Source organism: Mustela erminea, chromosome 16, assembly GCF_009829155.1.
Source record: "Mustela erminea isolate mMusErm1 chromosome 16, mMusErm1.Pri, whole genome shotgun sequence".
Classification (NCBI taxonomy): Eukaryota; Metazoa; Chordata; class Mammalia; order Carnivora; family Mustelidae; genus Mustela; species Mustela erminea.
In genome coordinates, this window is record NC_045629.1 from 11,077,219 (window position 1) to 11,103,742 (window position 26,524).

The window sequence follows — 26,524 nt, forward strand, 5'->3', positions numbered from 1 at the left end:
AGAGTCCTAAACCCAGTGGTCCATTGGGTGGGCCGGGGTGGCAAACTGTTAGGAGAGGCTGAGAGCATGTAGGGTCTCATAGGTTTATTACAGGGGGTACAGCAGGAGCATGGCCCAAGGAAGTGGGGAGGGAAAGAGACCCTGAGGAATGATCTGTCCAAGCGCTGGGTTCCAGAACCACTGACTTGTGCTGTCCAGACACGCACTTGTGGGTCCTATGAAGGCCCTCTAGGAGGGTGCTTGGGCCGTGTGGGATCTTCACTTTACCGTGTGTGTGAGGGTCTCAGACACACCTTACTGTGCTACCAACTGCGGACCATTCATAGCAAGCCTCCACGACAATCTCTCCTGAGCTAGTGGCCCCCAAATTCCTAACTCCTTAGCTATTCCTAACTCCCCCAAATTCCTAACTCCTTAGCTATTCCTAACTCCTTATGCTCAGCTGTTCCCTACCCTTCCGTCTCTCTTTGCCAATACTGTAAAACACGTATCAGAAGGATAAGAGAAAAGGTGATGGCACAGGCAAGGCTTTGAGAAGACACCACAAGATGCACCATTGGATTATAAACCGAGTTCCACCGAGAGGACTCACGCAGTCTGCTTATGGCCTGGCAAGATGACCTTCTACACACAATCATTTTTATCAATGGGTGGCTTCCCAGGCGTCCCTGAGAACGGACTCCCACAGTGGTGGACTGCGCTGATATGCAAAGGAGCCTCTGAGGCCCTGTTGACACGGTGGGGTGGCTTCTTGGTAAACAGGGCAGCATGCTAAGCCTCTGAATGAAGAGGGGCCTGAGGGCTGCACGTGGTCTTTGGAGCAGCTGGGGTGATTTCTAGCAGATCCATTCCGTCTTTCTCAGCCTGCCCATGTTACACCTGCATCGAGCACCTTGTATGCTGCATTCTAGGAAGGAAGGGAGGGAAGGAGGGAGGGAGAAGGAAGGGGGCGGGGAGGGAGAAAAGGGAAAGGAAGGGAATGGAAGAGAAAACACGAACAGCCAGTGCTTGGGACTTATGAGCAGAGAAGGAAGGAGCACCATACTTCCTAACTGCTCACGTGCTTTTCCACCAGTTGTCCTACCCATTGTAGTCAGAGGAGACTTTCACAGCTGGGACATGCTTTTCTTTTCCTTGGAGTTGGTAGTAAGTTGTATGCTAAAGCCGTTCACATGGTCTGGAGGGAGCTGATTGTTAACATCTCTGCCCAGTGACTTCATGTTAGTTGGTGGCTTGACATCCCACGGTGGACATGCTGCTGGTCAGGGCCACATCATCCCAGGCTGGCTGTTCTGACACAAGCTAACCCATAGTGGGCATGGGTTGGGATCCATGGCATGTCCTGGGCCATGGCTCGGCTGCTGGTCTTTGCTCCCTCCGCTGGCAAAGCTGGGGGAGGAGAGCTGGACTGGGACTCCCAGTCAGCTGAGTGAGAGAATCATCAGCCACGGAGGTCCAGCTTTTGAGCAGATACAGTTCCTTATAACAGAAACAGCCCTCCTGGATCCCTTTCAGCAAGTTGGACTTTGACCAACAATGGAAACTGAGACACAACTGATCAGTCTAAAGTTATCTAGGAGCCATAGGCTTAAAAAGCATCATTTTTAGTATATAAAACCCTAGTTTCTGTTCCAAGGAAAGGACATTTAACAAAGCTCTACATGGAAATTCTTCTTTTTTTCTTTTTTAAGACTTACTTTATTCATCTGAGGGAACACAAGTGGGGTGAGAGGCAGTGGGAGAAGCAGACTCCCCGCTGACATGGGGCTCCATCCTGGGACTCTGGGATCATGACATGAGCCAAAGGCAGACGCTTAACAGACTGAGCCACCCAGGTGCCCCCCTAGATGGAAATTCTCAAAACGTAGGCTTTCCGCTCCTTGTTCTCCAAGGTTGGAGATTCAGAACAGAATTTGAGGAAATCATTCAGGTGGGTAAATGGTATGTGTGGTGAAGGACTAATCTTCCTTGCCCGGTGTGCAAATGTGAGATGTACATGTTTGTATCCTTTGCACAAGGAAGGGTAAGTGAAGGTTTTGCCTTGCAAGATAGTGGGAACCTCTTACTCTTTAGAAAGAACTGAAAAGGAATTGGCAGAGTTTCAGGGGGCTTGTCCCAAACTCTCTGCCTCCTTTGGTGTGTGCTGTTTGCCTCTGTGTCTCCATGCCCTTCATTTGTCCTCAGGCCCCATCAGCAGCTCCAGGACCTTCACACACTCTTGGTCCTCACCCGCCCTCCCTGTAGAAACCTTCCGCCACAGACAAGTCAGTCCACCCCCACTTCAAGGCAGTTTACCCCATGGTGCTTACTCATTTGTTAATGAATCACTTAATGTTTATCTCTCTCATTAGCGTGGAAGCTCTGTTAGGAATCAGAATACTCTGGCTCTCTGCTGTCTTTGCACATAGTAGGTGCCAGAAGGTGTTCACTGAAGGAATGAATGATTTTTCAGAATCAGGGATGCGTTGACAAAAGTTCAAAGACAAAATTGCTTATTCTTGAGGTCAAAAAAACAAAGGCTCACCCAGCACAGTGGCAGTCAGAAAGATGACCAATTAACCGCCACTTAGTTTCAGACAAATATTGGTTCTAAACATGTTGAAAGATAAGACCGAAGAAAGGACAGCCGCTCCCGCCTCTCAGAAAGGGTCTGCTTAATGCTTATACAAAACAGGCATGAGAGAAATTCATCAAACAGCTTTTTAAAGTGCCGTTTTTGAGCTAGCAGTCTGTTAAATGAAGGGGAAGGCAGGGCTGTTCGATGTTTCCTAGATAAATGCCTGGAAGTGTTACTAGTCTGTATCCTGGCAGCCTCCAGGGAGCTGTGCCTTAGGCCAAATCACTGAAGCCAATTCCTCTTGGAGTTATAGCTCCTGATGATACTGATTGCACTTTGATAATTCCAGGGTTGACGCTTCCAGGTAGCACGCTGAGCAGTCGTTTTCTTTCGCAGACTCATCTCTGTCGTATTCTCCCAGAGTTTGTGTCTCCGTGTACGTTTCCCCACACTTGCTGGCTCTTGAGTTTATGGACCATGAGTTGCTGTGCTCTCCCTTGGAAGTTTATGGGCCATGCCGTCCCTTTCTCTAGCTCACTTCCCAGACAGGTGTGGGACACAAAGACTGGACGATGAAAAATGATCCGTGGGCAGGATTCCTTTTCTGGGGCTCCTGATTAATCCCTGGGGATATCTGGTTCCTTGGAGCAAATCATAATGCCTTTTGAGAATGTCAGCTTTCTCTGAAGGTTTTCAAAGGAGAATCAGAGCAAAACAAAACTACAGAAATGAGAAGTTTGCATCATTCTACTGGATTACAACTTGACTGGGAAAATATACCCATTTCTGAGAATTACTGAAGGAAAGTTTAACATGGGAACAAACAGATTTGATTAATATCACCGCAGGATGGTTAATTTTGTAAAACATACTGAGAAGAAAGAAAGGACTTTAAAGGAGAACAAATCCAGACAAAAAGCTGCATTAGACGAGCTGACTTCTCCTCTCCCTTTCTCTCATAAACGTGTCGTTTTAAATTGAATCAAACTTCTCATTATCTACTTTCCCAATTTATATTCCATAGAAAACACTTTTAAAATGTATATCACATGATCTATATTGCAAGTCATTAATGAAATGTAATTATATGCCCATAATTTCCTGAAAATACCTTCTAAGATTGGTTCTTATAGAGTCAAGTAAAATTGTAGCAATTACATAGACAAAAAGGAGGTGTAATAATTTTTGTTTCTAGAGTGAGTACCAATAATGATTTTCTGTGATGAATCAAGTCTGCCATTAGCTTGTCACTGTTAATTCTAAATGGTGTTTCTGACAAAACTCGGCAGTGGGGAAGTGTTTAGATACTTTTTTTAGAGTAGTGTGATGCTGGAAGAGAAGGTAGAAAATAAGATGTAGCAACAAGCTTGCTGCTATTAATAATAGCTTGATTAGAACTCACTGTGTGCCAGGCCCCGTGCTAAGTGCTAATAGCTCATTGAAATAACCCTGCAAGGTGTCTCCCATTATGGCCTCAGGGATACAAGAGAAATTCAGTCCCCTGCCCATTCACAAAGGGAGGAAATAGCTGATCCAGAACTTAAACCCAGTCAGTCTGATGGTTAGGTTCATGCCTTTTATCTGTGCATCGGACCACCTCTCACAGGATTTGGCTTCTAGACTAATTTTTGCCATTAAATTGTGAGGTGGGCAAATTTATTTAATTTTTGCTTTTATAATAACTTCTTTTTAATATATTTTTATTAATAACTTCTGATATCCCTTTTCCATCTCATCTAGCTCTTAATTATTATTCAGTACTATAGTCAAGATTATGACTTTTGACACCTTGATTAGCCCTTTTCCACTATGGATGGCAATGTGCATGGTATTTCCAAGTATACTGAGAGATTAATTAGCACTTTAGGACAAATGAGTGGCAAATTGCTAACCAGGGTAAATAAAGTGAGGCTTGGATTTTATAGCACTCAGATTTTAATATCCTCCTTGTATCGATTTTATTATTTCTCAGTGCTGGGATCTGTTAAGTTTAAGTCAGCCGGTAGTTCTGTGGATTGATTTAGCCACTCTTTGTTTCTCTGCATTGGAGAAAAAAACAAGAATGCACTTTTAAAAATCACTTCTAGTTTATAAGGTGATGCATTAATCTTCAAAATGACAGGAAATCAAGATGATTTTGTCTGTGGAGTTTAATTTATTAAAATTTAATTTGCTCATGTGCTTTGCTCCAAGAGCTCTGTGCTAGCAAACTAGCTATAATTAGATTAGCAGCCTGCTAAGCGCTGGTGACAGCCTGCGCCTCAGAGAGCATGTGCTGGATTCTGCATGAGCCTCTCCTCATTGGCTGCTAGCATCACTGCTCGCCAGTTTGATAGGTTTCCACAGCACTCTTTATGCTGCATTGGAGACATAGATACAGAGATACTCTTCTGTGTTCTTGCAACGGTGGAGGTGCTCAGCTGGTAACGGTAAAGGAGGAGGAGGGCACCGGGGAGAAGGTGTCTGTCTTTGTTGTAGTGTATTGGAGCCACCAGCTGCTGGCTGCTGGGGATCAGGGAAGAAGTTTCAGTTCACGGTAATTACTTGGAGGCTTTCTCTCGCAGGAAAAACAGGGCCATGCATGAAATGAAGCGCGTTCCTCATGTCATCTGTTTAATTTGATCTTGCTTTTGTTAATATCATGCATACTCCAGCGTTCCCGGATTGTGGTGTGTTCTGCCGGAGAAGGCTCGGCCGGTAAACAGCTACCCTGTTCATGAAGGAATATTGTTTTCACCTGGATTCAAGTGTGTTGTGTAGTGGGGATTGATACTTATTGGTTCTCTTCTGTTTGGGAAAGTCCGATGTTGCATCAGCGTAAGTGTCTTTGGAGGTGCGTGTCAGTAGCCGGTTGACTTTGTTTGCATGGAGTCCGGACTCCCGTGATTAATGAGCAATCAAGGAGAGTTCAGTGAGACACGCTTTAATTAGGACGGGGCAGCGATTCGCCTGGTGTCGACGCGGGGTCTTAGCAGAAGTAATGTGCTATTGTTTCTTCAAAGATGTGTGCAGCCTTCATTTTGGATGGTTTTCTTTGTTTCACCTTTTGTAGTTTTCCTTAAGCCTTCTGAATATGGAGAATATTAGCATATCCCATTTTGCCAAAAAATATATTTAGGTGTGTAGTCCGCCGTGCCAAAGGGAGAATTTTTCACTCTGGGCTTTGTTTAACAGGGACATTGCTTTCGGAGTTGAAATGAAATCACAGAAAGGTGGGGTTCTTATCACTTTGCCTCAGGTTTGACAGCATTCAAAAATTCCTGGGTTGTTTTCCAAATCAAATCCTAAGTGATCCTAAATTCCATCATAAAGATGCTCTATTTTGGAGGAAAAATAGCTACGTGGCCCAGGCTGGGCTGAAGGAAGCCCAAACAAACGCAGTGGGACTCCTTGTTTCTCAGGGTACCTTCGCCGTAGAGTGGTTTTACACCAGGAGAGCCCCTTGGTATCCCTTAGTCTTTAAACTTAAAAATCGGTGTCCTTACCATATCAGGCTGTGGAGACCACAGAAACTTGTGTATTGACTCACCAGTCACACGGCTGGCTAGCTGCCACCATGCGTCTCTCTATCAGTGGAGAGCCCTGCTGAGAGCTGAAGGCTGTCAGGAATTCTTTGCCTGCTCCCGAAAAGCCAAACGTTGCCATTTAACTATTTTGTTAAAATAACTGCTTTGACTTATGGCTCTCTTCTGGTTGAAGGGGTTCCATACATTCTTTGGCAGAGGAAAACTTGAGCTTACTTAACTGGGCTTCTCTCCCCCACCCCACCCCCACCCCAACTACACGTTCCCCTCCCTAGGCTATCCCGAGGTGTAATAAATTGTCGAATGTCCTGTTTCTCTCAGATGACAGTGTGAAGGAAAAAAAGTAAAGGCTATCATGAAAGGTGGTCATTGATGGTGACGGGGCATCATGTGTGATGACAAAGTTTGATAGTTGTTCAGGGTAACGCGGGGTCTCTAGGGACGAGAGGCAGGATGCAGCGGTTCCATGTTAAGTCACCACATGTGACAGGTTGGATGTGAGAAGGGTCGCTTACTTCCTGTCTGGACTCCCCTGACACGAGCCACGCCTGCCTCAGACCTGAGAAGGGTGCTTTGCAGTGGCCGAGATCACAGTCGGCTCCAGTGCTCCTTGCTCTCCTTCCCACACCCCGACCCCACGCTCCCCTTTCAGCCCCCGGGTCGTCCAGACATGGAAAACAGCCTGCTCCTGACAGTCCGGCTTGGACACTCGTTGGGGGAAGAATAATCGGATGCATTTCCACGACTCTCTTTGTCCCTCTGCTTCTCTTCATCTCCTGAAATACTTCCTAAATTACCTTGGTCTTACAGAATTTCCAAGAAGTAGGCTGCCTTAAGAGTAAATGATTGCTGTCCTCCTCCGTAAACATCATAAGCCTCCTTTCGTGAGCTCAGCTCCATTAGGCTGTGTGTCCTAGGAAGCTGTGGGAAAGAGTTCTAAGTGACAGACTCTCATGGGCTGAATCTTAAAAGACTGTGTGTCTAGAAGGAACTCCTTAAAAATGTGATGTAAATGTAAATGTGCGTGGATATTGTGTCATGTACTAGGATATCCCAAAGGGCCTTTTAACATAACACTAAAAGGGCATTTCTCAGATAGCATTAAATAAAACGTTATTTAGCTTTTGGCAAAGTTAACAGAATCTGTACTTTTATCCTCAGATGAATTACAGCTCTTTTTTTTTTTAAATACATTAAGGGAAATTTTTATGTATTTCTGAGATAAAACTGTAAAAATAAATTTCTTAGACACTTGAAAATTTTGTTCTTTCCCCTCCTTGTAATTCTGTGGCTCTTTCCTGAAGAGAGAATGACATTCCTGACCAATCAAACATAGGTTCGTTAGCACGAACTAGACTAGAAAATGGATAATCTTCTGAATTAAAACACGAAGTGATACTTTCTTTTTCTTGTAGAGGCTCGTAATCACAGCAGGAAAAATGGAAATCAGTTTAAAAACAAAGTCATTTCGTATATATAATGTGCCACAAAGCAGCTAGGCTGAGCACAGTCTGGAAGGAATTGTAGGAAAGAAGGAGCACTGTGCACCGCGGGCTCTTGGATGTAAGGGTTGCAGTGTAACACCTGTGGGTGGCTTTCTGGCTTGATACCCGGGCATCTGTGATACCAAAGGAACTGAGGGACATCTGTCATTAGCCGTTGATTACCATCTCAGGACTGACCCTCCAAAATCTGCCTGGGTTGGAAAACTATTTGAAGAGACATCAAGCCTCTCCTCTAAGTGTATTTCTTTTTCTTTTTCTTTTTTTTTTTCTTCTCGTTATTTCATTCTGTAGTTATGTTCACTTAACATGTGCTCGGATCTGTGCTAAGCATGAGTGAGAGAAAGATAGACACATGGCCCTCTGTCTGTAAGAAGTGGTCCTGTGGAAGACGAGAGAGAGTAGAATGAATAATAATACATAACATATGGTGTACAAGGAAAACCGAGGCATTGGCTTGATGATACCAAGGAGGGGTGACCAGTTCTTTAAAAAGGGTGGGGAGAGAAGGCTTTAGGAAAAGAGATAGTAGCACCCAGCCCCCAAACCAGAACTCTCCAACTGCCACTCAACCCACACAACATCCACTACTCCTAATACCTAGCAAGGGTTGGTGTGGGCCACAGATCTGTTCCATATCTCACACTGACTTTCAGTTTTACTATGTGGTCTGTAATTAATGTAATTAATATAAACTCATTTTTTTTTCCTCCTGCTAACACACCTTTTCAGAATACACAGTGGTCTGTTGCATGGAAGTATTTTTGTTTTAATAGATTTACATAGCTTGGGATTTAAAAAAGGTTCTTTAATGTCACCAGTAATTTAAACATATTCAGTAGTTTCAAAGTTCATCTTAAAGGAGTCACCAAATACTTTCCTTACTGTTGGACTCCCCAATCATTCAGTGATTATTTTTGCAACTGTTGGCATAGCCAGGAATGATCATTTGCCATTGGATGCCTATTGATGCTTTTATTTAAGTCGTTCATTTTGTAGATGCTCATTAGAGACAAGCTTGCAGAATTGGGGTTTGGAGTATAACACTGGCATTGAACCTTACTATGAGTAAGGCCTTCTTTCTGTGTACATTTAATTGAATTTAGACATATTTTAAATCTTGCTAAATTTGGTGGAAAGTCCACTTCAAGGATCGTGTGTTTGTGTGTTAGATCTTGCCACCAGTGAAACATCTCTCTAAAACACGTTCTCCATTTCCAGTAGTCAGAGCCTGGCATCACAGAACCCTCCGAAATCTGCTGTGTTTTGCCCAAGTCAGGCTTCCCTACCGCTTTTTTCTTAAGTGGGAATATAGCCTTTACTTCTCTCCATCTTCGCCCCCTCTCACTGTGTGGGAGGTATACTCCTTCTGAGCCCACGCTGACCCGCTGGCCTCTGGGAGACAGCGCCCTTCAGTTTTTCTTCTGCCTGAAAATGTTTTCTTTCCAGTCTCCTCCTTTCTGGCCCTCCTTTTTTTTTTTTTTTTTTTTTTTTTAAGATTTTATTTATTTATTTGACAGAGAGAGATCACAAGTAGTCAGAGAGGCAGGCAGAGAGAGAGAGAGGAGGAAGCAGGCTCCCCACTGAGCAGAGAGCCAGATGTGGGGCTTGATTCCAGGACCCTGAGATCATGACCTGAGCCAAAGGCAGAAGCTTTAACCCACTGAGCCACCCAGGCGCCCCGTGGCCCTCCTTCTAAGTAGACATTCTCCGGAGTTCTGTGCTTCATCAGCTTCCCTGTCACATGCCCTCCACTGGCCGGTCCCTCCACTGCCACAGACTTAGCCAGCACTCCCGTGTCCCCATGTGTCCCCTACTCCCATCCTGCCAGCCTCCTGAGCTCTTTGTGCCTCGTGGGCCTCCCTGCCCCCTCTGCCTGGAACGTGCATCTCCCAGTAGAGCTGTGGCTTGGTCCCTCCCCACCTTCAGATGTCTCCAACCGCTGTGGCGGCAGGAGCGTTCTGAGATAGTCCTTGTAGCCTTCCCTGTCCGGAATGTAAACTCTGAGGCCAAAGATTCCTCCCTTAACCCCCAGAGCCTAGAACAGAACAGGTCTGTAGGAAGTGCTTCTGTCAGTACTTAAGAATGAATGAATGAATGAATGCATTTATGCATGCGTAAATGCCTGCTGCTGTGGGAGTGTGACAGGGCAGGGGAAGAGTGCCCCTGCGGCTGTGAGGAGTTCTACCCCAGCCAGCTGAGTGGTCTGTGGCAAGTGCCTCAGCTGACTAGGCCTGTTTCCTCTTCTAAAATGGGGCTTGCACAGCAGGTGGGCGCCAAGGCCCTTGGAAGAGCTAACACCTTATCTCACCGTGAGATAGACTTGGGCTCGGGATGTGCAGAGCAGCCATTCTGGAAATGAGATGACGTCCTGTAAGCCTTTATTTATGTGACTTCTCTCAACCTGATATTTATATTCTTCTGTGTAAGTGCTGTCTCTGGTCAGACGTCTCCTTAAAAAAAAAAAAAAAAGTTGAAGTGAGCAAAACCCTTAGCTTCTACATGAAACATATAAGAACCAGCACATTTTGGTGTACTTACATGTTTATCTATTTTTTTATTTATTCACCATTTTTTAAAAGAATTTTCTACTGTTATGTATACTTAGCAGCCTGCCTCTTTTTGTCAAGTAAAAAACCAATCGCCATTTTTTTTCCTGTGTTTTCAGATATTCCATGCCGCGGAGACTAGCTGGATGTAGAACAGACTCCCTGTGACACCTGCCTCCCGTCCATAAAATACTCATCCCTCTCTCAAGTAAGTACGTCGCTTTATTCTGAGCAGAAGGTATCGATTCTCTCTGAAAACCTGTGCCATTATTACATTAAGACAAAGAGGCTGAGAGGCTGAGCTTCCAGATATTTTGCTGTCTGGCAAAAAAAAAAAGTCCCTGTCTTCGAGGTCTTTGCTAGGACTAAAATAACAGTCAGCATGATTTACGTGTGCTTTTGCAAGGGCTTCCGTGATAGGTCTTTTACATATTTGCTTTAATAATTATGGTTTTTTCAAAGGCCATGTCATATTTACCAATCATACTAATCAGATATTTGGATTTGAAGACAATATTAAAAAGTGAACATCTTTGCACTTTAATGAGAAGTACACTGTCTGTGGTTGGGGAATTAAATGGTTTTTTCTGACCTGTCAAATGGTATAGGACCAGCAACGAGCGCCCTGGGAGTTTGGGGAGCGAGAGTTTTGCAGGATGGCCCCCCAAAGGAGGTCATGTTAAGAGGGAAGTACCTAAATGCCAGCCAAGGGACAGACTGAGAGTAGGGGGCACGTGTTGCCAGAGAGCCAAGCAGCCCTGGAAATGTGCCTGCTCCGTGGAAGGTGTTGCTGGGGACTTTGCCCCACATCCGTAACACCCCAGGATTCCTTCCTGTCTCCAGAGCTGATGGAGAACAGAGACATCCTAGAACCAGACCCATCTCATGAAGGAGCCAAGGAAGTGGATGAACAGTGGTCAAGGTCCAGATGGTTCCTCCTTTTTCCAGAGAGATTGGGAGTTCAGTATCACCAAATGAGGACATTGGGGATGTTTAGAAGTTGAAGATGGCTGTCCAAGTAACTGATGTCTACAGTGACCACGGAGTGGTAAAGAGCAGCTCTCATGAGGATACGGTCTTAACCTGAGCACCATATTCCCGAGCGACCACATGCTTTGATTTGATTAATAACCTTCCTGGAGCCTCTTTTCCAGCATCTCTATGTAATGGGCCATTGCCTATAGAGTATGTAATGCGCTATATAATTTATTATAACTGCGTAATGCGTGACCTTGTTGGACTGATGTTACCACTCTCCAGGAACTTCAGAATCCAATTTAGATTGACAGGTAAGAACCAGCCTAGACCAGGTAGATTTCCTGCAGTCCATGGACAGAGGGGCATTACAGAATAAGCCAGCAGTGACCCTCAGTGATATACCCTGAAATCCTTCACTCATCACCTTTAAGACCTTGTCTTCTGATCCCAGATTTCCAAAGTTCTGAATTGAAAGCCCTGGGCTCCTGTTGGCTGGAGGGAGCTCCTCATCTCCCATCCCCAGGTCTGAGATTGCAGAGCTGCCCATGAGCACAGGCAGATTTAATGGAGAATGCCTCCAGCATTCTGTGTGCTTCACTCCGCCTCATTCTAGGAGCCCACCGATCCCCATCTGCCCACAAGTGAGGAGTTTTCTGTGACATGTGCTATATAAAAGCAGAAGAATTCCCCCAGCAAATGGTTCTGTTGGTCTCCCTTATGATTTCCAACACCCCTACTCGCACACACAGCCATGTGTGATGGTCACACTCACCAGTGTTCACCCAGCTGGCTCCTGCTGGCAGGTGAATTGGCCACCCTGAAGGGCAAAAAAGGGCAGAGGGGTTGGGGTGACATGACTATAACCTTAGCTCCACTGTTCACCAGCCTGCGAATGGACTTTACTTTCTGAGCTTCAGTTTCCCACATACCAACTGAGAATACCGGCAAGCTAGTAGAGATGTGCAGAAGGCTAGGGGCATAGCTACAGAGTGCCCAGTACGGCGTAGGCACAGGAGAGATAGAGGACCCTTCTTCCTCCCTCCCAGACAAATTCTGGAGAAAACAGTCGGTTACCTTCACAGGCATAACCATCTGGAGTTTGTCAATATTTGTCGATATTCTTATTTAGCTAGGTCCTGCCCTGGGGAGATTAGAAAGGACTCAGCCACGTGACTCAGTAGTGCAATGTCACCTGGACTGGAGACACTAATTCTTGGCTTTGTATCTCATTCGCAAATAAAGTCAGGTCACTGTGTGCAAGTTGATTTCAGTTGTGTGTTGGTTTTCCTAGAAATAAGATGGAAGCATTTCTTTAAAAAGCTATGTAAAGATTGCTGTGAAAAGCATAGTTTTTTTTTTAATTTTTAAATTTTTATTAACATATAATGTATTATTAGCCCCAGGGGTACAGGTCTGTGAATCTCCAGATTTACACACTTCACAGCACTCACCAGAGCACATACCCTCCCCCTACCCACCCCCTCCAGCAACTCTCAGTTTGTTTTGTGAGATTAAGAGTCTCTTATGGTTTTTCTCCCTCCCAATCCCATCTTGTTTCATTTATTCAAAAGCATAGTTTTTGTCTTACTATCCAAATGTTTTCAACTGTTTTTGGCGATTTTTGCATTTAAAGTTCATTAAGCTTTCTTCTTTTCTGAGCTCTTACCTTAGATAGATAAGCAGCCTTAAGAAGGCATATGTACTAATCTTGTCATTAATGTTTTTCACTACTTCTCAATACCTACATTTAAGATTACTTTGTTTTTAGAGTACAGGGTGTGTCTTTTAAAACCAGGGTTCCTTGTTTAAGGAAATTGAGAAAAGAAAGGCATAAGGTGGATTTGTAATGCTCCTTTGGTTAAATTTTTGAGTTTTTTTAACCTGGAATATGAAACCTCCTATATGTTGTATATATGAGTTATTTTTTTAAGATTTTGTTTATTTGAGAGAGAGAGAGCATACAAGCAGGGTGGGGAGCAGCAGGCAGAGGGAGAGGGAGAAGCAGACTCCCCACCGAGCAGGGGGCCCAGACTCTGGGATCGTGACCTGAGCCAAACGCAGATGCTTAACCCAGTGAGTCATTTTTTAATAAGGATATACAAACACTGATTTCTGTGCATTATCCATGTGATTGCAATTTCAGGGAATAAGTTACAATGTTCGCCTTTGTTTTTAGTTTCTTGTTATCTGAGTCAAACTTAAGTCGTGATAAAGTCAGTTTCTCCTGGAAAGTTTCCTTTTTTAAAACTTCTCTGGGACAGCTCTTTTTATTCTTTTATAGTGTAAGTGCTAGGTACTTAAGAAATTGCTGGGAGCAGAAACAACCTTTATACGTATGCCCTTTTCTGCGGGTTAAATGGTCCTGACCAAAAAATATGAGCTAGTTTTCCCCAAACAGTTTTTTTTTCCATTTCTGCGTTTCCCAGAGCTGGTCGTCCATAACGAAAGATTTGTTCCTTGTCCGTGACTCATCTACCTTTCAGGCCCAGCATCTCTGACTTTTGCCTTTTCCCAGATCAGCTCTTTGCCAAGAAAATATGATTCAGAGCTCAGGTTCCACGGGTACAGTCAGGTGTGGCTCCTCAGAAGCCGGCTCAGCTGACCTTGAGCAAGGTCTCCCCAGGAGCCAGCGAAGCCCAACCACTGTAATGAGAGCCACCTCGCAGCCCAATGGAGCCAGGTTTCCACCTCGCTCACTGCTTTTTTAAAAAAGAAGAGGAAGAAGAGGGGCATTCTCTGGCAAAAATAGCTGGGATTTTTACTTGTTTTATTCTCCTTCTTCACAAAAATCATCCAGGCTTCTTTAAAGATAGACGTAAGGATATTCTCCTCTCTAAAACAAAATACTCCTCTCCTCAGAAAGTATCATTCTATTTTTGAAGATTTAATGCCTGTTTATCGTGAAGTTCAAGAGGCCATTATGGATTGCAATTTAAAGTGTTAAATTGCCAATTAAGTTATTTGCATATTTAAAAATGCTGTTTTCTAATCAAAGAAATTCTGTAAGTTACTGTGTGTGTATCTAGTTTTTCACTGTTAATTATTAATGGCTCTTACAGAATAGATCAGTTCATTGTTAGTGTAGTCACCACTTTTCTACAAAGAGCAGTGGAAGAGTTAAGCCCATAGTCTGTGGAAAGCTTGCCTTAGGAGCTCTGTGCTACAGGCATCATATGCCTAATCTGTAGTCCGCATGCTTGCCCTGCAGAGAAGGCATTAGAATTTTCATTGGGTGGGTGAGGATACAAGAATTGAAGAGTTCAATCTGATAACAAAAGGCAGCCATGTGACAAAATGCATTGGGTATAAAACCCAAGTTTCGGGGCACCTGGGTGGCTCAGTGGGTTAAGACTCTGCGTTCAGCTCAGGTCATGATCTCAGGGTCCTGGGATCGAGCCCCGCATCGGGCTCTCTGCTCAGCAGGGAGCCTGCTTCCTCCTCTCTGTCTCTGCCTGTCTCTCTGCCTACTTGTGATCTCTGTCAAAGAAATAAATAAATAAATCTTTAAAAAAAAACAAAACAAACGAACCAAAAAAAACCAGCCCACGTCTACCCCCAGGTCAGCCCTTTGATTTCTTTATTGTGATGGGGTCGTGAATGGAATGAGAAGGATAATTGAGGGTCACTGGACAATGGGAAAGTCACAAGAAAACATGGATGTCTGGTGGACTATCAGAGCAATTCCTTGGAAACCATGGGCTGTATTCAATTAATTAGAGAAGGGATGAGGCCCCAAAAGTCAAATAATGAGAGAAAAGAACCGTAAGAGCACACCCATTAGAGAGAAAAAGATACCTTCAGAGTGATTGCAGCTGTGATGGGTGAAAAGCTACACTATCAAGACCTTACTTTTTCTTCTCCAATTTGTTGAGTGTCTGCTCCATCATTAGGTATAAATTGAGAAAGCGTTTGTGCATCCTGACTACTCAGAGAAGTTTAGAGAGGTGGAGGCCCGTCAGGACTGACTAGTGAATACTGGAGTATCATCTCCATACTGGTCTTTCTCCTCCATAGCCTGGTGCTGTGGTCTGAATGTGTCCCCCACCCCATTCATATGTTGAAATCCTAATGCCCATTGTGATGATGTTAGTTCAAGGGGCCTTTGGGAGGTCATTAGGGGGGAGCCCAAGTGATGGGATAGTACCTTGGTTAGAGAAGCTCCAGAGAGATCCCTTGCCCTTTCTGCCATGTAAGGACACCGTAAGAAGCCCGCAACCCAGAAGAGGGCCTTTACCAGAACCAGTCATGTTGGTACCTTGATCTTGGACTTCCAGCCTCCAGAACTGTGAGAAAGAAATGTTTATTATCTATAAACCACCCAGTCTGTGGTTTTTTGGTATAGCAACCCTAACAGACTGAGACACCTGAGATGAAGTTGGTCCCTGCACGTGGCCTTTGGGTAGTTCTTGCACATACCTACTCTTTAGCTTCACAAAGCCCTGGTCTGGTATTACCTTGAAATTTACCTTTTGCTCTTGCTTGAGTCTCATGGGTCTCTTTAAAGGGCACATTTAAAGCAGAGCTCAGCCCAGCATCATCCTCAGACAGAGAGATCCAATTTTTGCCATGACGGTCAATGGGAGGAACTTCCTCTGGAAGGAAGCCCCGCTGAGGGACCGCTGGCTCTTACCATGCACACCCAGGCAGGCCTCAAGCCCTGCTCGCTTTTCCTCAGGGCTTGTACGTTGGCGTCAGCATCTCTTCAACACCAGAGAGCTCGGGGCTGACTTAGCCTTATTACAGCATCAGCCTGCCTCTGGTCTCTGCTCTCAGTCCATTTAGCAAGTATAAAATTCTTTTAGAAACACTCTGTTCATCTTGTTACCTCCTTGCTCCCAAACTGTGTTTTCTTCCAGTTACCTATCGATCAGATTTCAAGTCCAGAGCCCTTCAGTTGAAGCCACCTCTCAGCTGACCTCCCCACTCTCATCCAGAGTCCGCCTCCTTCACCCTTCTCGTGTTCCTGACACACCTGGCTCATCTGAGTGTGTGCTCTGCTTCTTGCCCCGCCCTCCCTACCAGTTGCTCATTCTCAGAGTCCATGAGTTCCTTTGAGGCCCATTTCAAAAGTTAACTTTTCCTTTATTTAAAAAAACAAAAACAAAAACAAAAAACAAAACAACTTTTTTGAGCCAAATCCAAGAATCTCTACCATTCATTGATTTATTCAACAAATTCATTCAAGCCATTTCTTCACAATTTAGTATATATCCATGTACCTTTATACATGGATAGGTAGTCTTACAATTATCCTTTGCTTTAAGCATTTATATGATTCTCAAATTATATGATAAGTTTATGTAAAAATTGCATCTTACTGTAAAGGACACAAACTCCCAGCGGTGATGTGGGAGCATCCCTCTGGTGCCTTCCCCCAGGGAGCATGGGTTGGACTGAAATCTTAAAAAAGACTTGCAGATGTTCTGCAGCTGTCCGAACAGTTCTAGGGACTGATTAACTTCCTGAAGAAGCGTGAATTTCTTTACCAGCACGGCAAACCTTTCGTGAAAGTAACGATTTCATTCAACAGCCCAAATTGGAAAGCTATTGCCAGTTCTTAAGGTCTCCAGAGTCGAGTGATCTAAGTAGACTTTAAGAAAACACAGTCGAGAGAAAAACACAGCATATCCTCTGGAAGGACCCCTGGAAGGAAAACAGACCCACCGACAGCAAAAAGCATGAGTAGAAACTTGATCGAAGTCCCACCCGTATAGGAGGCCCAGTTCAGGTTTCCTCTGCTGTGTAAAGACCTCACTTTCTCCTAAATCTTCATTTGTTCAAAATTGGCATTGCCCGTACTCCTAGTCCCTTATGATGGTGAGTGCGTATCCTGGGCTGTCTGCAGTCCCTGAGTCCATAGGGCGTACTTAGCATTGTCTGGTTTCTGTCACAGTTAAGTTCCCTCTACCTTTTGCTAGCACGTTATACGCAACTGGGGGGTAGGAATAACATGTGTACTCTGTGTCTTTAGAATCTAGCAAGCTATAGAGGATTTGTAGACTTTATAGAGTCTTTATTTATATTTATTTGTAGAGTAGTTTGTAGACTATAACAGGACTGAAGGGCTTTCTCTACACCTAAAGAGGAAAGTCATAGTAGGTTTCTCATCTGCCTTTTTACAAACTCTGATGGCAGCCTTTGCAAGTACAAGACACAGCAGCACCAGGTGTCAACAGGACTGGTGGTATCATTTCTCAAAGAAAAAGACACCGTCTACTCGTGGAAAAAGGAAGGGGGGAAAATGTCGCTCTCGCCAGCAAGAACGACCAGGAGACCTCAGCGAAGCAAGCTTTATTTCTGCATAGCTGTTGGGATCTCTCTCCCCCGCCCGTGCATGTCTATATATACCAAGGTTGCACAACCAATCACTCGCAGCCACATAGATACAAAATCCTAAGTTCCGCCTACTGGCTCGCATCCAGCCGCCATCTTAATGGCGTGTTTACTTTCGGGCACCGAAAAAGTCGTGCGGCGCCCGGGGTCCCCCCGCGGGCCCAGCTGGAGCAGCTCCGCACCGTCGCCACCCGGCAGCAGCGATGGCTTGAGGCAGCGGCGGCCGAGGCAACGAGCGGGCACTGCGGAGCCCAGAAGCATCACCGCGCATGCGCTAAAAGCCGCTCGGGCACCGACATCTCCCCCTTTTCTTTTATATTAGGCATGCAAGGCAGGAGATCGTACCTGTCTTAGGTTGTCAGCTGCCATGAACATGCTTACCCGTCATCGGATAATTCCCCCTGGTTGGAGAACTCCTGGCTTAGGTTGCTATGTGCATGCAGCCAATCTTACCCGTCATTGACTACCGATCTAGCGCTGCCAGCCAGATTTGGGGAAATGTACCAGCTTCCAGTGCCATGCAAGCTTGTACTAGCGCCAACTGTTGCCTACATTGTTGTTTACGTAATGATGCAAAACGGCGGAACATAAGGATTTACAACAGATACCCAATCCCGTAATGGAGCTATGTCAATCTTATCTGCTTAACTCTTTCGACAGATTAGCAGCAACAGAGAGGTCATTATAGGCCACGGAGGTTATGCAAAGTCCAGAAAGTGATTGGATGCATCCGGTCGTCAATAGTTTCTGGAGAATGTCCACTTGTTACAGATGTGGTGAGAGCTACAGCCGCTGCAGTTGCTGCAGCTGCGGAGGCTGCTACAGCCGCAATAATGGCTGCAGTGATCCCAAAGTCTCTTTTATGCCTTGAGAGCAATACAGGCGAATTGTTAGGATTTACAGAAACGGGCATGGGAATGAAAGTAGGTATACAGGAGGGAGGATGGCGGACTCATTTGTCAGTGGCATGGGGAACGGCCAGGCTTTCACTATTGCCCATTGGTGCATCTGTTGAAGGGATGCTGGTGTCGCCAGGATCGCTATCAGGCCGAGCATCAGGACGGGTAGGGCCATGTTGATCGATCCTTCTAATCAGTCGCTCCGGGACCCAGATAGGCACTTGGGCATCCCGTGGAAAAAGACAAACAGAACCTCGGTGCCATCTTAGGACCGGGTCAGGGCCTCTCCATTGGCCCATGAGTATATCCTTCCACTTTGCCTGGGCTAGAGTGCGTTCGGTAACCGCCGCATGCCTGTCCGCTGCAGATGTACCATTATGGTCCAAGGACAAAAAATTTAAAATGTAAAGGGTGAGAGATGTAAGATCACGGGGTGACTTGTAGTCATCTCCTATTCCCCCTTTTCTTATTTTTTGTAAGCATCGTTTGAAGGTGCCATTGGCGCGTTCAATTATTCCTTGACCTTGTGGATTGTAAAGTATACTTGTAGTATGGACTATACCAAATTGACTTAGGAATTGATGGATAGATTTTCATGTATATGCAGGTCCATTATCTGTCTTTATTTGTTTTGGGATACCCCAATCTGCGAAGCATCGTAGGCAGTGTGTGATGACTTGTTTTGAATTCTCCCCCATGAGGGGAGTAGCCATTATGATACCCGAATAAGTGTCCACTGGTATATGTACGTACTTTTGTTGCCCGAATTCAGGTACATGTGTGACATCCATTTGCCATAGGTGATTAGCTTGAAGGCCTTTGGGATTTACCCCTAAGGAAGGCTGAGGGAGTAATGTGGCACAATTCCCACAGGTCCTTACTATATCTCTTGCCTGTTCTTTGGTGATATGGAATCTATATCTTAAGGTATTAGAATTCACATGCCATTTGCTATGGAACAGCTTCGCCTGTTCTAAGGTAGGGCAAATAAGTTTAAGTTGGAAATGACTATTGTGGTCTGCTAGAGCATTGCCCTCGGATAATGGTCCTGGTAGGCTCATATGGGCTCTGATGTGATCTATAAAAAATGGTGCAGTGCGCAGTTGCACAACCTCTTGTAGTTGCCTTAAGATCCATGGAATAGGTGAATCACTTAAGGAGAGGATGGCTGTTTCAATATTTTTTGTTGCATTTACCACGTATTGACTATCAGAAATAATATTTAGGGGAGTGTCTGAAAATCTTTGGAGCACTAGGAGCACTACTAGTAGCTCTACTTGTTGAGCCGACCTGGCAGGAACTATGACTGGGTTCACGATTCCATTTATGATATAAGCTCCTGTGCCCTCTTTACTTCCATCTGTAAAGACAGTAGAGGCTTCTTTTAGTGGTGTCGATCTACTAATTTTTGGTAGTATGAATTCAATACCCTTTGTGAATTCTATAAGTGGGTGTGAAGGATAATGATTATCAAATTCTATTGAGTAAGAGGTGGTCAGTATCGCCCAATCATCTAGGGTAGCACATAGTAGGTGAATCTGTTCCTTAGTATACGGCACGATGCAATTGTCAGGTATGATTCCAAGAGTAGAAATACAAACAGTGATCAATTTGTTAGCTAGCATGGCTACTGCAACTGGATATGTTGTGATTATCCGAGGAAGAGTGTTTGGGAGGTACAGCCATTGTAAGGGTCCACCTTGCCATAGCACTCCAGTAGGTGAAGAAGGGGATGGAATCACTATGGCTTGGACTATCTGGTTAGGATCACATCTATCTGCTGAAGTCAAGGCAAGCCTGTCCTCCACAATTTTCAAAGCCTGTTTCGCCTCCAGAGTAAGGCTCCTAGGAGAGTCTAGACGGGCATCACCCTTCAGAATATCAAACAATGGTTGTAATTCTCCTGTAGTTATTTTCAGGTAGGGTCGGATCCAATTTATGTCCCCCAATAACTTTTGGAAATCATTGAGTGTTTGTAATTTGTCAGTTCTAATGGAGGCTTTAGAAGGTTTTACCATGGTATTGTATAGTTTCATGCCTAAATAGTCTTTGATGTTGGAAGCCTGTATCTTTTCGGGGGCTATAATTAACCCCCATGAATTTAGCTCCTTTTGTAACATTACTAAGCCTTCCAAAACTGTAGTAGAGTCAGATCCACACAACAATATGTCATCCATGTAATGATAACACATTAAATCAGGGTAAGTCTCTCTAATAGGCTGTATGGCTTTAGAAACATATAATTGACACATAGTGGGGCTATTAGCCATGCCCTGAGGGAGGACAGTCCACTCATATCTTTGGTTAGGCTCTGCATGATTAATAGAAGGTAGGGTAAAGGCAAATTTAATTGTATCCTCAGGATGCAGAGGGATAGAGAAAAAGCAATCTTTTATGTCAACCACTATTGATGGCCAGTTTCTCGGTAAGGCGGTTATCATGGGTAATCCCAGCTGTATTGGTCCCATGTTCTGCATTTGCGTATTAATTTCTCTAAGATCATGTAAAAGTCTCCATTTACCAGATTTCTTTTTAATAACAAAGATAGGTGTATTCCAAGGTGAGGTAGAAGGTTTCATATGGCCCGCCTCTAACTGTTCCTGTACCAGGGCTTTAGCAGCTGATAGTTTTTCGTTAGTAAGGGGACACTGAGGCACCCAGCAGGGCGTATCTGTCTTCCACGTTATTTTCATTGCCTCAGTGGCCCTTACCGAAAACCCAGGCCTTGCCCCTTATATTGTGAGGTGAAAGGGATGGTGTCTATTTTACCTTGCTCCTGTTCCCCTAACCCTTTTCCTGGTATGTATCCCATTTTTTGCATCATAGCTATTGATTGGGGGCTGTATATAGTTTCAGTTGTCAGGCGGACGCTCATCTGTTCCAAAACGTCTCGTCCCCAGAGGGAAATAGGAATATTGCAGACATAGGGCTGAAAAGTTCCCCTATGGCCTTCGTCATCCTCCCACTCAAGGGTAGCTGCGCTTTGATTAGGACTTTGAGCGATTCCTAAACCCCTGAGTGTTTGTTTTGCTTGTGTTAGGGGCCATCTCGGAGGCCACTCTTGTTGGCTGATGATGCTCTTATCGGCGCCCGTATCCAGTAACCCTAAAAATTTCCTTCCTTGCACCTTGAGGGTAATTATGGGCCTATCAGTCATATCCAGGGTCAGGCATGTTAGGTCAACTCCCGTAGACCCCAAACCTCTCGTACCTTTTTCTTTTCCTTTACTGGGAAAGGCTTCATGATGGCTAGGGAGTATGAGAAGTTGAGCTATCTGATCTCCTGGGCTAATTGCAGTAACTCCCCTTGGTGAAGACACCAGTATCTTGATCTCTCCCTCATAATCTGAATCTATTACCCCAGGGTGAACTATCAGACCTTTGAGATAAGTGGAGCTTCGGCCAAGTAATAAACCTACAGTACCATGAGGGGGGCCCCCTCTTAGATCGGAGGCCAATGCTTGAATGCCCATCTCCAGAGTTAGGACCATTCGGGCGGCTGCTCTGATATCGAGCCTTGCTGATCCAGAGGTTGCGCGCCTTTCTCCGAGGGAGGATACCATGTCCTGGGCATTTGCATTAGTGACCCATAAATTTGTGTTGGGCCCCGGGGCGCGGGGCCCTGCTTCCTGTTTTTTGAGTAATTGGATTGAATCCAGTTATTTGGCTGCAGGGGATTTCCTTGAATATCTCTCTGGGACCTACATTCATTAGCCCAATGATTCCCTTTACGGCAATGAGGGCACAACCCAGATGCGGGCTTGACTGGTCTAGGAGGTCCTTTACCCTTTGGACAATCCCTCTTAAGATGACCATCCCTTCCACAAAGGAGACAAGCCTTGGAAGAACTCCTGGTTCCTCCATTGAAACTTCTTATCCCTTGGGCTACTGCTGCTGCCACAACTTGGCCCTGAACAACTGTATCAGTGATGTCTCGACACACTTTGATATATGTAATCAGGTCCTTAGACTTCCAAGGGCGGATAGCCTCTTTACACCATTTATTTGCTTGTTCATAGGCTAATTGTTTAACAAGGGGCATTGCTTGGTCCACATCCCCAAATATGCACCTTGCTACTTGGAGCAGATGATCTACAAAGTCAGCATAGGGTTCATTAGGCCCCTGCAACACCTTGGAAAGTTGTCCCTGCAAATCGCCAGAACCCTGTATGGTCTTCCAAGCCCTAGTGGCTGCAGCTGCTATCTGTACATACACCCCTGGGGGGTACCCAATCTGATTGTGTTGTCCCACAAATTGACCTCCTCCCATGAGCATGTCAATACTCCAGTGGGGATGCCCTGATGCGGCGTTACGCTGGGCAGTTTCTGAGCTACACTCTTGCCAAGCAGTTTTCCATATCAAGTATTGTCCACCAGACAGAGTTGCTTTTGCCATGTTAGTCCGGTCGTCTGGGGTAAGGTTCATGCTACCGACTGCTTCCAAAAGTGAAAGTGTATAAGCAGCCTGTGGCCCATAAGTAGTGACTGCTTCCTTAAACTGTTTAATTAAAGTTTGAAGTCTAATGGTTGATGAAACCTCTGTTGATTTTGATCTTCTAACACTGGGTATGCAAGAGGGGAGGGTTTAGTAAAGTCCGTAATGTCCCTCCATCCTGCATTTCTACATTCTGGACAACCGCATGCCCCTCGGGAGCATGAAGTGTTATATGGTGGCGGCCATTCTGCAGGTGGCGCTATAGGCCTACATTCGGGGGTAGGAATTCTTGACCTTCTGACAGAGGGCGCTAGGGAGTCATATTTTTTCCCGGCTTCTTTGTATGTCTTTCCCTTTAAAGGTTCGTTAGGGACTTCCTCTTTTAATTTTAAGTGTGTCATGGCTACCCCAAGCTCATCTTCAGAGGAGCTCTCCTCTGAATTTTCTCCCCCTCTGCTAGATCCTGCCTTAGAGGCTTCTCTGACCTGCTCCTCGATAACATTTTTAACCGTTTTATGGTTAGAGTCCAGCGGAGTGCCGTTAGCCTTAAGCACCTCCGTCAGTAATCCTCCCATCTTAGTAAACTTTGATCCCATTATTTCTTGTCCTATGCCTAGGAACCCTTTTACTTCTCGTCCTATACTTAGGAACTTTCTCACTTCTCATCCTATACTTAGGAACTTTCTTATCTGAAATTTTGTGCACACTTACCGGATCGTTGCGTTCACTGAGAACTCCTCGGTGTAGGTTTCGGGTTTCCCGGGTTTCGGCACCACTTGTCGCTCTCGCCGGCAAGAACGACCAGGAGACCTCAGCGAAGCAAGCTTTATTTCTGTGTAGCTGTTGGGATCTCTTTCCCCCGCCCGTGCATGTCTATATATACCAAGGTTGCACAACCAATCACTCGCAGCCACATAGATACAAAATCCTAAGTTCCGCCTACTGGCTCGCATCCAGCCGTCATCTTAATGGCGTGTTTACTTTCGGGCACCGAAAAAGTCGTGCGGCGCCCGGGGCCCCCCCGCGGGCCCAGCCGGCGCAGCTCCGCACCGTCGCCACCCCGCGGCGGCAACAGCTTGAGGCAACGAGCGGGCACGGCGGAGCCCAGAAGCATCACCGCGCATGCGCTACAAGCCGCTCGGGCACCGACAGGAAAAAAAGGAAAATTTAAGTTATTTGTGGTGGGTTATCGTTGAACATTTTGGTATAGAATTAGAAGAGCTTGAACTCCAACTTTAAACTAGTCCAAGTGGGGAGTAATCAAGGCATAAATAGCTTTATCGAAAAGCTCTTTAAATCTGGACTCCTCAAATGCATTTCAGTCTGATTCTGTTCACAAAATTTAGTTGAGATACAAGTCTGTTCTTTAGGGAAAATTCAGCGTTCCCTAGGGACTCACGGATTCAACATTCAGAAACTCAGTTGTTTGTATTTGGCTCCAAGTTCAGTAATTGCCTTAATTTGCAGCTTGAGGGAGGTCCCACCTCAAACGGCGCACATCAACACTGATGAAAAATAAGGAATGAGCACAGCTATGCCCACTGTTCACACTCACCCCAGCTTCGCGTTCTGTGTGTTAATCCATTCATTTCTTCCATTAAAGAAATACATGTATGTAGGCAGAACAGAAGCTCTGGTTCCATGCAAGAAGAGTATGGTTAATTCATGGGTAGGTCAGATCCATGACATATGAAAGATTCCACTACTGCATCTTTGGTCTCTTCTCATAGATCATAGCAATCTATGAATGCCAACTAAGAGTCTATTCCCTATGTCCTCTGAAGCTTCCAGGTGTATTTCTGGGAGGTGTGCTTGGGAGCAAGACCTCGACAGCTGACATTCTTCTCATAGAGTGACATTTTTCTCAAGGAGAGGGTGCAACGTATCGATGGGGTACACTCCCCACTGAAGAGACAAACACACAGCTTTCAAACATCATTTTAATGGCAGTTGGCCTTCAATAGTGTCAGTTTCAGGTTTTAAGTGGTTTGATAAGAGTCTCATACTTGCCTTCCATCCAGTTGGCAGTGGTCTTGGAATCTCATTTTAACACGACTTTTCACAGAAACGCTTAACACCTTTCATACCCTGCTGCTCTCCATCTCCCAGGTAGAGAGGGGGCTGCCGAACTGTTGTCTTCACCTGTTAATGTGGATTACATGCCAAAGAGCTTCCACTGAGATGCCAATGGGGTTTTTATACGTCATTGCGGGAATCATGGTAAATATCCCCACCCAGTAGTGTGCAATCCTAAGCGTAGCACAAGGTGCAAGCTCCCATCCTGCATTCCCCAGACCCCCTTCTGCACTCTGTCTTGCAGGGGTTGTCAGCGTGGTCATCCCTGGCCAGACAGAGTCAGGATCGATATGTGACTGTCTCTCCAGTCTCACTGCCTTTTCGTGCTTCTGCCTTAGGCTCTGTCTCCCTGCTCCAAACCTGAAAGCAGACAGCAAAAATAAGGGGCGAAGGCAGGGCTTCATTTCCTTTTACCCTCCAAGAGTTTCATTTGTGGTTCATTTCATGCTGTACTTTTAAGAAAGAAAAAAGAAAAAAAAAAAAAGACCCACTTTTTTTTTTTTTTCTTTCATACCATTTAATCATCCAGGAGATCTTAGAAAGCTGATAACCTTATAGATTTAAGATTTTGACCACTGGCTTGTTTCAAACCAGAAAGATGCAGGCATTTGCTGAACTGGGCCTAAGAAGGTTTTACTTGACAAGTTTTTAAAGAACATAAATAAATGATCTCAGAATATACCTGGTATGTTTATGCATAAGGCCTTTGAAGACCATGTTCATCTTCTCCCCCACTGATGTGTATTTCTCCACTTTGAATCTGCCCCGGGACTTGGTCCCTGTTATGTAACATGCTGCATTCTGCTTTCGTGTAGCTGATTATTCCTTCCTGCAGTCCTTGAAACTGCCTGGCTGCAGATGAGACATTGCCCACCACCCTGTTGTTCATCAGCTGTGTACTGTGCTCACATCTTCATAACTGACGCTCCAGCCGTTCTGAGCTAGTCTCCAAGAGTGCCAGACCAAAGCAAATGGCCTCATTTGGAGCCTTTGGAAGCATCTCTCTAATTCTTAACATACTTTGGTCACTAAGCACTCCATTAAGATATGCTAAAGTGCATTTAGGAAGAGTTCTATGAATATGTTACTTTAAGTCCTTCTTTAAGAAACAGAAGGTTAAGGGGCACCTGGGTGGCTCAGTCGGTTAAGCATCTGTCTTCAGCTTAGGTCATGATCCCAGGGTCCTGGGACTGAGCCCCGCATAGGGCTTCCTGCTCAGTGAGAGACTGCTTCTCCCTCTGCCTCTGCTGCCCTACCCTGCTTGTACACTCTCTCTCTCTCTCCATCTTTGTGAAACAAATAAAATCTTAAAAAAAAAAAAAAGGTGAAGAAATTCCTTGAAGACATTTTATGCCATATCTGCACCACTTAGGGGTTTCTCATTATCCTTTATTTGTCATGACATCATGCATTAATCTATATTTCAAACCGCTTATGATTATTAGACTTCTGTATCCATTGATCTCATATTTTTAAGACTACTGGAACCTGGTTTTGAAGTGCTATCTGAGACATTCTTCTATTTTAAAGTAAGAAGTAGCCACCTCATTTGGCACTTAATGTCATACATAAGTAAGACCACTGTGCACTATCTCAGGATATTTTGTAGTGAATGTTACCTCTGTTTTAAACGTGTGCCTTATTGCTGTGATGTGTAAAAATACTTCACAAA

General features: G+C 44.9%; 1 protein-coding gene across 10 annotated transcripts in view; it reads left to right on the top strand.

Annotated features, from left to right (window-relative positions):
* Positions 1-26,524, top strand: part of FAM110B (family with sequence similarity 110 member B) — a 193,130-nt gene that overhangs the window by 75,879 nt on the left and 90,727 nt on the right. For 8 of the 10 annotated variants that reach the window (XR_004279593.1, XR_004279594.1, XR_004279595.1 and 5 more), the window contains one exon: positions 10,252-10,340. The gene's annotated coding sequence lies outside the window, so the exon portion shown is untranslated. Of the gene's footprint in view, positions 1-4,874; positions 5,094-10,251; positions 10,341-26,524 lie in introns of those variants that run through there. The other 2 variants (XM_032316193.1, XM_032316189.1) reach the window with 2 other exon arrangements.